This window comes from Eurosta solidaginis, chromosome 1, assembly GCF_040869045.1.
Source record: "Eurosta solidaginis isolate ZX-2024a chromosome 1, ASM4086904v1, whole genome shotgun sequence".
Taxonomy (NCBI): domain Eukaryota; kingdom Metazoa; phylum Arthropoda; class Insecta; order Diptera; family Tephritidae; genus Eurosta; species Eurosta solidaginis.
The window spans coordinates 102000792-102016026 of NC_090319.1; the positions used below are offsets into that span (position 1 = coordinate 102000792).

Genomic DNA, 15235 nt, shown 5'->3' on the forward strand with positions numbered 1-15235 from the left:
GAATCTGAGCAAAGTAAAATAGCTACATTTCTGTGGTTGATTGGCCAGCGCGAAGTGCAAATATTTAACACATTGTTACGGTCTGCTGCTACGGTCTACGGCTACGACCCACTTGGGAGCGTGTTCACGCGAACACACCTAGCGATGTGGCGAAAGTGGCGATAGAAAAATATCGAAAACAAGGAAAAGGGAGACCAGCCATCACTAGGAAAAAAGAAAGATTCTGGTTTTTTTAGCACGAGTTTCCGGCCGAGAAGGGGTAGAAAAAAGAAAACTTTAGTTGGCTAATATGCTGAAATTACGTATTTCCCGAATATGAATATATAATAAATGATTTGGATGTATCTACACCAAAGCTAGCAATGCTCAATCGGAAATCACGAATTCACGAGGAATTGTGGCATTGGAAATTGTAAATGGCGTGGCACACGTCGATAATAGAAATAAAGTTTTAGAATCCTTTCTTTGTGAAACTGCGTGCTACCAGAGGAAATGAAATTGTCTCGTACTTAGAAATCGTTTGGAGATTGGCTTTTTATAGACCGCTTCATTGCTTGCTTATTGCTAAATTATTTTTTTTGCAAGAGGCGAAGGTTTGGCATGCCACTGAGCTTGGCGTTGAATTATATATACACAGGAAGCCTTAGAACCCAAACTAGTTAAATCGCGTTCGAATACTTGAAGAAAAATACAGAAGGAATTAGTGCGTCAGCGAAAAGACAGGATAACCACGGGTTCCGGAAAAGGAACAATTTCATTAGATACAACAAACCGCAGCAGCACAAGGTTGCGCAAATCTAGCTGCAAATAAACGTAAAAAAATTTTGGAATAGGGTACATCGAATGATGTGCGGCATCACTAGAGCAATGGATGCATCACCTTAGTGGCTGCAGCAATAGAATTACTCGCAGCCAAACGCAGTTGCCAATAATGCGTCGTGCACAGCAGCGTAATAGCAACCACCGTCAATTTAACAGTAACAAGGGTAACCACAATACACCACCAATAGGAGCAAGTGGCGTAGGAGCAACAAATACGGGAACTCATCAAATAAACGTTAACCAACCGCGACAACTTAACCAGCAACAACAACGTCACCTGTAACCACGTCGGCAGAGGCCCATGGTACGTACTCTGGCGGCCAAGTAAGTACCAGTCTACCGGGTGAGTCGTACTAAAGTAGTTAGTTGCTTAACCATTTCAATTTGACATAACTACATGTACTTCTTTTAATTTAAAATAACCCGAAAAGAGAAGTTAGGATTAGACAACCAAAAATTGTATGAATTGTACCTAAACTTTAAAGAAGAATTTTTGTAATTAAATAGTTGGTTTTCTTTGGTAGGAATATGTTTACCTGTATATAAAATTGGTAATTACCTGTGAATTTTACGCACAGAGGCGCGCGTTGATTCATTTAGGGCACTACGGTCTAGCTCTACTGGAGCTCAGCTCCAGTTGATTCAATTATTTAGATGCATTTCTTTTGCGTTTTCCTACCTAGTAGTGATAGATAAAATTATTTTTTTTCTGTAATCAAATGGGATATGTCTAACTGAGAACAGAAAACAGAAAAACGAGCTTTAGGGTCCTAAGTGAAACGACGTACGTATATTTGAATAGTATGTTGCATTACGTAGCACTTTAATACAAATGCGCAATGCTAACTCAATTTGAATGTATAACAATTATGCAATTTTGCGGTTAAGATTAGAAAATGAATTTTAAACAATACGAGACCAACACAGCCCCCAGTTGAACTATATGGAGAAACAACCATAATTAGGATATAGTAACATAGAATTAATGAGGCAATAAATATGTGCCCGTATATATGACACGCGTATTAAGGTATCAGCGCTCTTTATTACAGAACATTAATGTTTAATCAATTAATGACAATTTAATCAGATTTAGATTTGATTCCTAATTTTCATATGACGTAACGATCCAATGAATTCAACTCCGTTCCGTCACTAAATGTACTAAATATAACATTTCTTTTTTTTGATTTCGTAAAATTTCGAAATAATTGAACGTGCTCACGATGCGAGTCGGCAGTACTTAATATTCATGTCAATTTATTTACTAATAACTTATGTCTCGGAAGTTGTGACAAAAAAGAAAGGGGAAAAAGGAAATGTATACTAACCACCTTATTAATATAAAAAAAAAAAAAATTTTTTAAACAGGTTTATAAGGCCCTGCCAATTGGAAGTTTATTAGGAAATTTCGTTCTAAAATGTTTTATAAATCTTGTATTTGGTTTTGATAAATAAGTGAGTTAATATATACGTATTCGTATGAAATATTGTATGTCCAAATATATCCGCATATACGCTTATTTAAAGAAAACGTTAGCACACTCACAAAGCGAATGAAAGCTCGCTCGATTTAATTGATAAAAGATAAGTAAAACCTATTTACTGCTGTTGAAATAAATTCCTATTTAGAAGACGAGAATAAAGAAAAAAAAAAGAAAATAAAAAAATAATTTTTTTTACAAAGTTAGTTAGACTTAGTATATATGTATATTGCCTAAGTCTTCATAGAAATGAATTATAAATAAATTGTATTTAAAATGGGAATGCTGACTTCCTTATTTGTTTAGAAGGCACTTAGGGCATACAGGTAAGGGGCCACCGAAATTTAGGTGCGTCGGTGGCCATGGATTTTGAGGGTGGGTATAAGCACCGGGCGTCGCAACACCAACCGCGGCGCCCCCTATGTATATTCGGCCCTTTTCCTTTTTGTTTATTTTCCCTTTTCAGCTTTTTTTAAATTTTATTTTCAGCGTTTTTTTTTTTGATTTTAAAATTTTATCAGTTAGTAACCGGTCATTTCCGGTTCGGTTAGCTTTGTCTTCTTTTGCGTTAGATTTTTTTTTTGAGTTTCTTTTTTTGAATTTTGAATTTTAAATTTTGAAGGTTTAACGATTTGTCCGTGGCATCCGGTTCGACCGGATGTCGTTTTAATTTGAATTATAAGCGTTTTGAGTCGGTCTCTGCGCTTCTGTCAGGGTTTTTGAATCTGACAGCTGCTAGTTTTGATAGGCATGATAGGATTTTTTTCTGTTTATGGCGCAGGAACAGTAAGGTTGGCAAGGACCCGCCCCAGCCGACAATGACTAGCCACTGTGCACCACTACATCATGCCGACCGCCTTCCTTACTGCTTCCCTTGTAAATGCGTAACCATAACAACATTATTCCCCAATAATGGGAGCTGCGATAGCTTGTTCGGCAGCGTTCCTGAACAGGCAGAAAATGAAAATGGCGGTGGTGAAGGAAACACGCCACCTACAAATCAAATCATTCGTACAATGGATAGTGTCATCAAAGCTTTTGACGAATGTTGTTTGCCGAAAAAAAATACCACGATGGAAGCATTCCAGTTCAATTTAATATCGCAAAAAGAAAAACAACTGAATATGAAACTGCACTTCGCACACAAATGCGGTACATGAAAAATTAAGATTTTTGAACGGTATCCTGGGATATCTTTATACGGCTCATGTTCCGGTACGTGCCTATCAGGGTAAACCATCTTGCCCTTGGTTCAACAGATCAATTCGAGCAATGATCATCAAGCTTGTCCGCAACGAGACCACTGCTATTATAAAGCGAGAGAAGTGTAAATATTTTAGTAAAATGTTGGACACATCATTGCCGAATCATGTTTTGTGGCGTAATTTAAAAAATCTTCGTGTACATGTAAGTGACATTTCTGATTGTTCCCTCTGCCCCGACCTTCTAAATAATGCATTTGTTTGCCGCGTTTCCCCGTCTTGTGTTATGCTACGTTTCCGCCAAACCCAAACTCCGTGTTTGCTAACTCTTTTATGCAAAATATCTCTTGGCAGAAATGCAACTTTTGATTTTTGCTTTCGCATTATTGATACCGAAGTTAAAACGAGTTTTTCGATAGCTTTCGCGATATTTTTAGACATGTTTTAACAGTCTTACGAAACTGGCAAACACAGAGTTTGGGTTTGGTGGAAACGTAGTATAAGTACTATTACCCCAACCTATACTTCCTCTGTCGAGCCTGTGTATCGAATCTTTGAGTTTAAAACTTTGTCGGAATGTGATGTGGCTAGATGCATTTACAATATAAAATCGAATGCAGTTGGTGAGGACAACATACCAATTAAGTTTGTGTAATTGATTGCACCTTACATTTTGCCAACCCTCACCCATATCCTGAATCACAGTATCACAACTTCATGCTTCCCTGATGGGTGGAAAGTTGCCACGGTTCGACCCATCGTCAAAATTAAGTATGCATGTTGTCCCAGTGATTTTCGGCCAATAAGCATCTTGCTTGCTCTCTCAAAGGGCTTCGAGATATTGCTGTCCGAACAAATGCTTGACTTTATAAAAAAGTTCGCCCTCTTGTCCCCATATCAGTCAGGCTACAGAACTAGGCACAGTTCTTCCACGGCAATATTAAAAATCTTAGATGATATTAGGGGATCCTTCGACAAAACTCAACTGACTTTACTGTGCTTACTTGACTTTTCAAAAGCGTTTGAATCGGTGAATTATGACTTGCTTTGTATGAAGCTAAACAACGCCTTTGGTTTTAAGGATTCCGCAACGCGTCTCATGCGGAGCTATCTGACGGGTAGATCCCAGCGTGTCAAAATGGGCTCCGAAGCGTCTAGTCTAAAACCGTTACTCACTAAGGTACCGCCAGGGTCTATTTTGGGGCCGCTACTATTCAGTATTCTTATTAACGATATTTTCTATTTATGCCAGCATGTACACATGCATGCTTATGCTGACGATATACAGCTACATCTATCCGGGAATCATGAGGACACAGGTGATATATGGTCCAGGTTGAATAGGGACGCAACATCAATTTCTGAATGGGCGATGAAAAATGAACTATGCCTAAATAGTGATAAATCGTATGTGCTGCCTATAGCTAAAAAGCGATTAGATTTTCAAAATATGCCACTTGTGTACATTGCCGACAAAAGCCTAAAACTAGTACCTAAAGTAACCAATCTTGGTTTCATTATCAATACAACTTTGACTTGGAACGACCATGTGAACTCCGTTGTTAGTAAGGTGTATAATGTTCTGAGGAACCAGAGAATGTCTGCAACCTTTACCCCCGCTAACATTAGGAGAAAGCTTGCCATACAACTAATTATGCCGATAACACTGGTCAACAAAAAAAATTTTTTTTTGTACATGGGTTTTGCCCTATATATTCGGATTCTATGTTCAATTCTATAAAAAAAATGGAATTTCGAATCAAAAATATTTGGTTTTGTAGAAGTTATAGGGATTTGAAAATTTTGCATTTTTGCACCAGGCTAATGTAGGTCCTTTCGCGCTATTTCGGTCGATAGAGGGCGGCGGGTAGCTACCTGATGCAGCGATGCATCGAAAAAAGATCTACTTAAAGCACAACATACTCATCTTAAAAAAAAAAAACCAAAAAAATGTGGCTGAGAAACAGTAAAAAGGAGATAAAAGGTTCCAGATACACATGATTTTAGGTAGATTTGGAAATTCGTTAAGTACATATTAAAAAACTCATCGAAACTTTTACTGACGGATTGGCAGGCCTAGCATGCCAGCTACCTGATAGCGTTTTTGTAAGTAAAATTTGTTTAAGAAGCTGTAGTTTCTTGGGTCACTCGTTGTGGGCGACACTATGTTTTTGCATATCACAGAGGAATGATGACTTCGAGAAGTTGTAAACGAGTGGCTAATTCGTTTTGCTATATATGTGGCGAATGTATTAAAAGAAGACAAAAAAAAAGTTTGATTTAACTAAAAACACAAGGATTTGCGATACCTATCTAGCCTACTCCGGTCTACCTGTTAAAAACCAGGACAAAAAATGGGCTCCACATGTTTCATGTAACTCTTGCAGAAGCATTCTGGAGCGTAAGTTTGTTTTCTCTTTTTTATTGTACTAACTGTTTCATATATATATACATATATCTACATATATATAATTGCATAATAACTGAAATTGTTATGAAATGCTTTACGTTTTATTATAGTTTGGTACCAGGGTGAGAAAAGAGCCATTAAGTTCGCAGTGCCGAGGATTTGGAGGGAACCGAGTAATCATGACACTGATTGCTATTTTTGTGTAGTGAAACCACTGAAAGGGAAACGTTTAAGGAAAACAATATATCCGGAACTACCATCGACATCCCCTCCAGTACCACATTCGGAATAAAATCCTGTACCTGATCCACCTGTGTTGGAAAAGCAACTATTCCCTCAAGGCAGTTTTGAAACACCGAGTTCATCTGCATTCGTACATGTGGTATTTAATATATAAATCACTATTTAATAATAAGCACTATCTATTTTTATAAAATATTTTTATTTAACCGCTCCTAAAAGTATGTTACAAAACGTTTTTAAATATTTCAACCGAATGAAAATTTTTGAAAGACAATATTTTACAATTGAAAAATAAAAATTAACAAGAACAAAAAAATTCAATTTATTTAAAGTAGGTACATTTAAAGTTGAATATAAATATAACCCTACAATACCCCCCCTTCCGGAGATTTAATGTTAAATAAATTAAAAGTAACTTTCTTTTTTGTTTTTGTGTTAGGTATCTGTATTTTATCAATCATTGCTGGTTTTAAACGATCAATAGGAATAGATTTAATTTCATTGTTTATTTCAATTTTAAAGTTTTTAATATCTTGTTCAATAACTCTATAAGGACCTTCATACGGATGTTGCAAGGAATGTTTGTTTATTACACGTACAAAAACAAAATGACAATCTTTTAAATCTTTTGGAACAAAAATACCACTAGAATTTTGATGATGTTCTAAATTTGATTTAAAATTTTTAAAATGTTCACGCAAACTACTTAAAACATCCGTTGAAGTTATATTCTCTGTAGTTGAAACAAATAATTCACCAGGTAATCTTAAATTTTGTCCATAAACCATTTCAGCCGGTGTTGCTGAAATATCTTCTTTAAAAATCGATCGCAAACCCATAAGTACTATTGGTAACTCTTCATACCAATCTCTGGATCCATTCCTAGCCATTATTGAAGATTTAAGCTGTCTATGAAAACGTTCTATCATTCCATTAGCTTGGGGATGATAAGGAGAAGTTGTTATTTGATGACTTCCAAGAAGTTTCGTTAATTCTGAAAACAAGTTTGAAGTAAATTGAGATCCCTGATCTGTTGTTATTTCTAATGGAACTCCAAAACGTGAAATATATTCTTTAAAAAATTTATTTACAACCGTAACTGCAGAAATATCTCTTAGTGCGAATGCCTCTGGCCAACGTGTAAATCTATCAATTATAGTTAATATGTAACGATATCCTTTTGAAACAGGTAAGGGTCCAACAATATCTAAGTGAATGTGTTCAAATCTAGATTTTGGAATTGGAATTTTCATAACTGGAGATTTTGTATGACGATGTACTTTCGATTTTTGACAACTTATACATTCTTTAGACCAAGTATTAATATCTTTATTCATTTTAGGCCAAAAATATTTCTTAACTATCAAACGACGTGTAGCTCTACTACCAGGATGTGAAATCCCATGTAACATATCAAATATTATTTTTCTTAAATTGTTTGGAATGAAAGGCCTAGGATTTTCTCCTGACACTTCGCACCATATATTAAAGTTAAGAACAGGAATTTTTATTAGTTTCAAATTTAAAAATGTTTGCTCTGAGGTAAGTTTGCTTAATTCACTGTCTTGTTGTTGTTCACTTTGTAAAATTTTTAAATTAATGTCCGAATTATTAATCGCTTCTACTTCAAACGCACGAGATAATGTATCAGCTACAACATTTTCTTGTCCTTTAATATACCTAATGTCATTTGTAAACTGAGCAATGATTTCCATATGTCTAGTCTGTCTTGGACTGCGTTCTGTTTTTGAATTTAAAGCAAATACAAGAGGCTTGTGATCTGTGAAAACTGTAAATTCACGTCCTTCTAGAAGGTAACGAAAATGTTTAATGTTCAAATAAATAGCTAATAGTTCCCTATCAAATGCACTATATTTAATTTCGGATGGAGACAATTTCTTTGAAAAGAATGCAAGTGGTTCTGACTTATTATTAAACGTTTGATGTATGACACCACCTATTGCCGTATTGGATGCATCTACATTTAAAGAAAGTTTTGCATCTTTGTTTAAATGATTTAACAATATCGCAGATGCAAACTTTTCTTTAATGCATTCGAAAGCTTTATTAGATGTATCGTCCCAAATTAAAATTTTGTCTCGCTTCTTATTTGTTCTATTAATTAAATCATAGATAACTGTCGTAAACTCTGCTAATTTTGGTATATATCGATGGTAATAATTAACCATACCAATAAATTTTTGTGCCTGCTTAATAGATTTTGGACGATCAAAATTTCGAATGGCTAAAACTTTTTCTTCTGAGGGTCTAATTCCCGTTTCAGAAATATTATGTCCTAAAAAGTTAACATTTGTTACGCCAAAAGTACATTTACTTGGTTTTATATTTAAGCCGTACTCCGCTAGGCGCTGAAATAGTACGCGAAGATCTTTGAAATGTTGTTCCTCATTTTCGCTTGCCACTAAGAGATCATCAATATATGTAAAAACAAAGTCTAAATCATTAACTACTTCATTAATAAATCGTTGAAAAGTTTGCGCGGAGTTCCTAAGCCCGAAAGGCATTCGTACAAATTCAAACATGCCAAAAGGCGTAGTGATTGCAGTTTTATAGATATCCTCTTCTGCCATTGGAATTTGGTGATAAGCTCTTACCAAATCTAATTTTGAAAATATTTTCTTATTTCTTAGATTCATGTTGAAGTCATGAACATGGGGTAAAGGATAACGATCAGGAACTGTTACGACATTTAATCTTCTAAAATCTCCACAAGGACGCCAGTCATTTAACTCCTTCTTGGGTACAAGATGTATAGGAGATGCTACTGCTGAATTAGAAGGTCTACATATCCCTGTCTTTACTAAAAAATCGAATTCAGTTTTAGCTACTTTGAATTTAATGGGGTCTAAACGTCTTGGTTTAGAAAATGGCAAATTTCCTTCAGTGACTAATCTGTGAACTGTTGTATGTCTAACTGGTTGTGAATAATCTGGTTCAGAAAATAAAGAAGGAAATTCTTTTAGTAACTTTGTAAATTTGTTATCAACAGCGAAAAGTTACAAACACATGAAATTGTGTTAACTGAAAGACTTGTTATCGGATCTACTAAGCATTTGCGTTTAACATCAACTAAGAGACCATATTTACACAAAAAATCAGCACCGATAATTGGTTTAGCTATATCCGCTATTAAAAACGTGAATGGAAATTCGCGACGCAGTCCTAAATTAATATTTAAAAGTTTTTTACCGTATGTCGAAATCGTTGAACCGTTAGCTGCAGTTAAAATAATATCTGATGACTTTTTCGAACTTGAAGATTTTGAAACCGGAAGCACTGAAATTTCTGCTCCACTATCTATTAAAAAATTAAGTTTGTTTGTTTTATCAAAAATAAATAAGCGACGTGTAAAGGTGTCTAAATGTCCGTTGTTTGTCGCCGTAACAACGGATAACTTTAGTTTGACCAACTATTATTTTTAAAAACGCATGGTTGTTCGCACTTCAAAGCCTGATTACCAAACTTATAATGATACCTACAGAGCCAATTTGGGTTGTCACGAGACTTTGATCGATATCTAGAAGGACTTCTAAAACGATTCCTACTAAAAGATCGGGACCTTGAATAATTTTGACTCATCTGATTTTTAATTTCACTGATCTCTAATGACAATTTTTCAAAATTTTTGCACATCATGTTAGTTGTTTGAACCAAATTTGAAATAATTGCATTTTCGCTTATAGAATTTGGAAAATTACTAACTGAGGCTATTTCATTTTTATTATAAACTTCCCAAATATTATCGGCTAATTTAACTAATTCACTTATTTCATTCAAATTCGAACTAGTAAGAATAATACTTAAATTTTTGGGCAACTTCCTTATCCAAAGCTTTTTAAGAATTTCTTTGCTAAAATTGTTTCCAGAGAGTAGCACTAGAGACCGATAAAACTCAGAAGGTTTACGAGCTCCCATTTCTGAATCGGATAACACTCGATCTAATTTGGCATTCTCACTTAATGAGTGCCGTTCAATTAAAATTTTCTTTAATGCAGAAAATTTGTCATTTTCAGGAGGATTTTGAATAAAATCAAGAATTGTCATAATTACATCCTGTGGAAGTGCAGTTATGACACATTCATATTTTGTCCCTTCCTGAGTAATGTTCTTTCGACTAAATTGCATTTCAGCATGGATGAACCATGCTTCAGGGCAATTAGTCCAAAATTGGGGAAGTTTTACCGATGTAGCAAAAATTTCATTATTTTGATTCACATATGGATTTGGTAAATCATTTTGATAATTTTCATTATCCAAATCAATAAGTGAATCGTTTACTTGATTTCGTGGTGTAGATGTACGTGTATGTGATGGTGAATGAAACATTGTTGATAGAAATAACTACAAAAATTATATTATAGGAAGAAATAAAAATGTCCGGAAAGGAGCGTTTATAAAACCCAAGTTATTAATCTATTTTGATACATATACAGATATATATAAATAATATTAATACTAGATACAGCTCACCAAATATTTGTCGCAATGGTTTTAAAATTGATTGATGAATTTAGACAATGTATTGTGCAATGGCTTTAAAATTGATTGATGAAATTGGACAATGTATTGTGCAATGGCTTTAAAATTGATTGATGAAATTAGACAATGTATTGTGCAATGGCTTTAATTGTTTTGTATTTGTAGCTTTTGTTGTTGTTGCTCTTGCAATGTTTGATTGAAATGCTGATGTTAATGATGCAGCGGTAACGTCTGAAATAATGACAATCCAAAAATACGAATGAGACGACGTCGTGCAGTTGAAAATAAACTAATTTTATAGAAGTGAATCTAGTTTTTGGACCACCTCGTCTACGTCAAATACGCGTTAGAGAGGGCTCTTGTGATGTTCACGATATATTTGGTATATATTTTCAACTTGTTTTTCAGATAATTCTTCGAGTAGTGAGGACAGTTCACACTAGTTTAAAGGTACGAATTACAAAGCGAGTTAGAGCTGGACGTTGCAAGATGTTACGCACTTTATTTGAAAGTGAATTTAAATAAATCTCTTCGCTGGTCTTTTGTAAATCAATTAAAGTTTGTTCAAGTGCACCACCTTTAACAATTTGTTTAAGAATTTGCTGATAAAAACGTAATAAGTTGGATATAGTAAACAGAACTATGGTATCGTTTTCGGAAGTCAATATGGTTTCCACTCGCATAATATATAACTAGGAAGAGAATAAATCGATTTTTGCTGAACATCAACTGGTGGCGTTATTATTTCATACAGCATACAAGAATTAAAATTTGATTCGTTGTTTTTGAAGGACGGTTTTATGTTTGGCTGGCTAGATCGCCAATGTGGTATTTAATATATAAATCACTATTTAATAATAAGCACTATCTATTTTTATAAAATATTTTTATTTAACCGCTCCTAAAAGTATGTTACAAAACGTTTTTAAATATTTCAACCGAATGAAAATTTTTGAAAGACAATATTTTACAATTGAAAAATAAAAATTAACAAGAACAAAAAAATTCAATTTATTTAAAGTAGGTACATTTAAAGTTGAATATAAATATAACCCTACAGTACATTCCGAATTTGTTCCTCAATTTGAACCAGGAATACCACATCTCATCAACTCTGAAGATCTCAATGACTTAATAAGAGACTTAAATCTATCAAAAGACAAAGCAGAGTTATTAGCATCGCGGCTTAAACAACGAAATTTACTTATTTCTGATGTTTGAATATCTCGGCAAAGAAAGCGTCATGAAGAATTTTCTTGTTTCTACAGTAAGGAAGATTGACTCTGTTTTTGCTATGACGTGAAACGTTTATTTGAAGCAATTGGTATTCCTTGTAATACTAATGTATGGCGCCTCTTTATCGACAGCTCAACAAAAAGTCCAAAAGCAGTTCTACTACACAATGGGAATAAATTTCCATATATTCCACTGGCACATTCCATACATCTCAAAGAAAATTATGTCAGTATTAAAATGCTATCAACTGCAATCAAATATACGGAATACAAGTGGGAAGTTATTGGAGACTTCAATATGGTTTGTTTTTTTACTGGTATGCAAGGTGGATATACCAAACACTCCTGTTATCTCTGCCTATGGGATATCAGAAATGATGCCGCCCACTATCGCCAAAAACATTGGCCTGAGTATGGAGTGGGAAGACTTAATATTAAACATGAAGCAATTGTCGATCCTAAAAATATATTGATGCCGCCATTGCATATTAAATTGGGCCTTATTAAACAATTTGTGAAGGCTCTTAATATTGAGTCTAAAGCTTTCAAATATTTGCATACTTTTTTTCCAAAGCTGTCAGAAAATTAAAGCTGGAGTCTTTGTTGGCCCTCAAATAAAAAAAATTATGAACTGCGATATTTTCCCGGACCTACTTAGCAATGAGGAGAAACTAGCGTGGAACAGTTTTAAGGCAGTATTTCATGGCTTTCTTGGAAATCATAGGGATGAAAATTATGATGAGCTGATACCTGGCATGATTACGAATTTTTCCGCCATCGGATGTACAATGTCGCTAAAGATGCACATGTTACATTCACATCTGGATAAATTCAAAGATAATACGGGAGCTTATTCAGAAGAACACGGGGATTGATTCCATCAAGATATAATGGAGTTTGAGAAACGCTACCAAGGCCAGTATACGGAAAGCATGATGGGGGACTATATTTGGACGTTAATAAGAGAAAATGTTACCGAATATGGCAGGAAAAGCAGGACAAAATGTTTTTAAACATTTAAACTGTATTCTTAAACTAAATTTATAAGAATAAATCTTAAAATGATTTTTACTATACTAGAATAAATCAAATCTATGTCAAATGTTGATGAATTTTCATGTTTTTCGTTTTTCTCATTTTTTTCGCACAAAACCAAATCAAAAACTTTTTTATGTTCATATTCTTTATCTGGGTGAAAAAGCAATAAAAAAAAATATACGCACGACCCATGTACAAAAATGTTGTTGACCAGTGTAATTTGCTACTCTGAGCTAGTGTACAGCAAGTTGAGTTCCCAGTCTGTACACAAAATTGATGTAGCATTCAACCATGTCACCCGTTATGTGTGCGGATTAAGTAAGTTTGACCACATATCTGGTTGGAGATCGCGTTTTTTGGGCTGTGAAATTTCTAATTACCTGAAAGCCAGAAAGTGTATTTTTCTCTATCGACTTATTAGTTATAAAGAGCCAATCTACTTATATGATAAGTTAGTTTTCCCCAGATCTGCCCGAACCAACGATTTAATAGTGCCAACTTATAACTATTTATCTTCGGCCCGGCTACTCTTTGTCAATGCTATTCGTACATGAAACTCTATTCCAGCACCTATCCGAAGTAGTCTTAATAAAAGCAACTTTAAAAATATTATTTATACTTATTTCAGTTAACGTAAATATGTACATCTGAGTTTTGGCTATCTACAATTACTAGTCAATGTAAACGAGCTTTCCCACTGTGTTATTCTCAAAGTGTAATAATTTATTTATTTATATATTAACTATAGATGCTAGTGTTAAATAAAAATTTCCTATTACATTTTTATTTATAAATTTGGGTTTGTTATTAAGTTTGACATAGATTAAGGGTTATTCATCTTGGTTGTACTATAAAAGATCAAAGATCTTATTGTACTAATATCTTGTCAATAAATAAATGAAATGAAGTACTTTGGAATCATATTGCAACCAAAAATGCAATTGCGCTGCACGCGCATCCGCCGTCTTAGCTAAGGAAATTAAACACCTTAGGTGAGAGAAACACGCGCAATTCCTATTCTGCTGGCCAGGCATCTTTGGTCACGTAGGCCTGCTCAGGCTTAGGTTAGTTGGTTAAACGGTAGCTTAAAGTTAAGTTAATCTTGAACTCACTCGCGAGCTAAAGGCACATAGTGCCGTCTAACAAGGTTTGGAATAAATAAATAGTAAAATACAAACTTAAGTCTTGCGTTTTATTTATCTTACATTTTTTTTTTTTTTTTTTTTAATGGACGTTGTGGCAGCGCGCTGCCCTCAAGTGGCCCAATGAAACCAGGCTAATCCTGTTCACGCGATCGATTTATATATATATATATAATAACTTTTTTTTTTTTTTTTTTTTATTTTGCCGAGTCTTTGATGGGCAGCGGTTTGTCAAGCGTCACGATCTGAGACTGCTCAGCTACAGAAGAAATTTCATCAGCCAAGCGTAATACTTAAAGAGAACAGAAGCAAACGTATTATACATTAATTTAGAGAGGTGCGAACAATCTTTTTTATAGAAAAAAGGGAGTCCGAGATATCAAATGTGTTTGAGTGAGTGTTATAATCTTGGCATAAACGCCGAAAAGGTTCATTTTGTTCGAAATTCGTTCTACATTGTTTCAGCAGAAGAGGTTTGAAGTGTCTCGATGTCCGAGAGGGAACGCAAAAGTTCACTTCATTCAGAAGGAATGGGCTCGAAATTGATCCATTTAAAAGTTTTGTCATAAATATTACACCAAGCATTTCCCTTCGACTAGCAAGAGTTGGAAGATTGATAAGCTTTAATCGATTAGTATAAGGTGGAAGATTAGTTAAAGAGTCCCATTGGAAATTTCTTAAGGCAAATAGTAAAAATTGTTTTCATTTCATTTCATTTCATTTTTTTTGTATTGATTCGAGACTGTCTGCATGGACTTGATAACGCGGATTCCAAATTATCGAGCCGTATTCTAATATTGGCCTAACTAATGTTGTAAAAAGTGCTTTAGTTATGTAAGGGTCGTTAAATTCTTTTGACCACCGTTTAACAAATGCAAAAACACCTTTGCCTTTATTCACTGTAGCATTAATATGAAGATTGAAACTAAGTTTGGAATCCATCATGACTCCCAAGTCAATAAAATTATTTACAGTTTCTAGACTATAGTTGTTAATTGTATATGAAGCTGGTGGCGAAACTCTCCGAGAAAAACACATGAATTTACATTTTTTGAGATTGAGCGGCATATAATTTACATTGCACCAGGTAACCAAGTGATTTAAATCCATTTGAAGCAAGGAATGTTCCTCAACCGAGGCACATGATTTGAAAAGTTTT

The 15235-nt window shown here is 34.4% G+C and overlaps 1 protein-coding gene and 1 pseudogene across 1 annotated transcript in view; one reads left to right on the forward strand and one right to left on the reverse strand.

The window, feature by feature from the left end:
- Positions 1-15235, forward strand: part of LOC137237443 (glycerol kinase 3-like) — a 277790-nt pseudogene that overhangs the window by 162945 nt on the left and 99610 nt on the right.
- Positions 1331-15235, reverse strand: part of LOC137236605 (uncharacterized) — a 93834-nt gene continuing 79929 nt past the window's right edge. The window contains exon 6 of the mRNA XM_067759396.1: positions 1331-1501. The gene's annotated coding sequence lies outside the window, so the exon portion shown is untranslated. The remainder of the gene's footprint in view (positions 1502-15235) is intronic.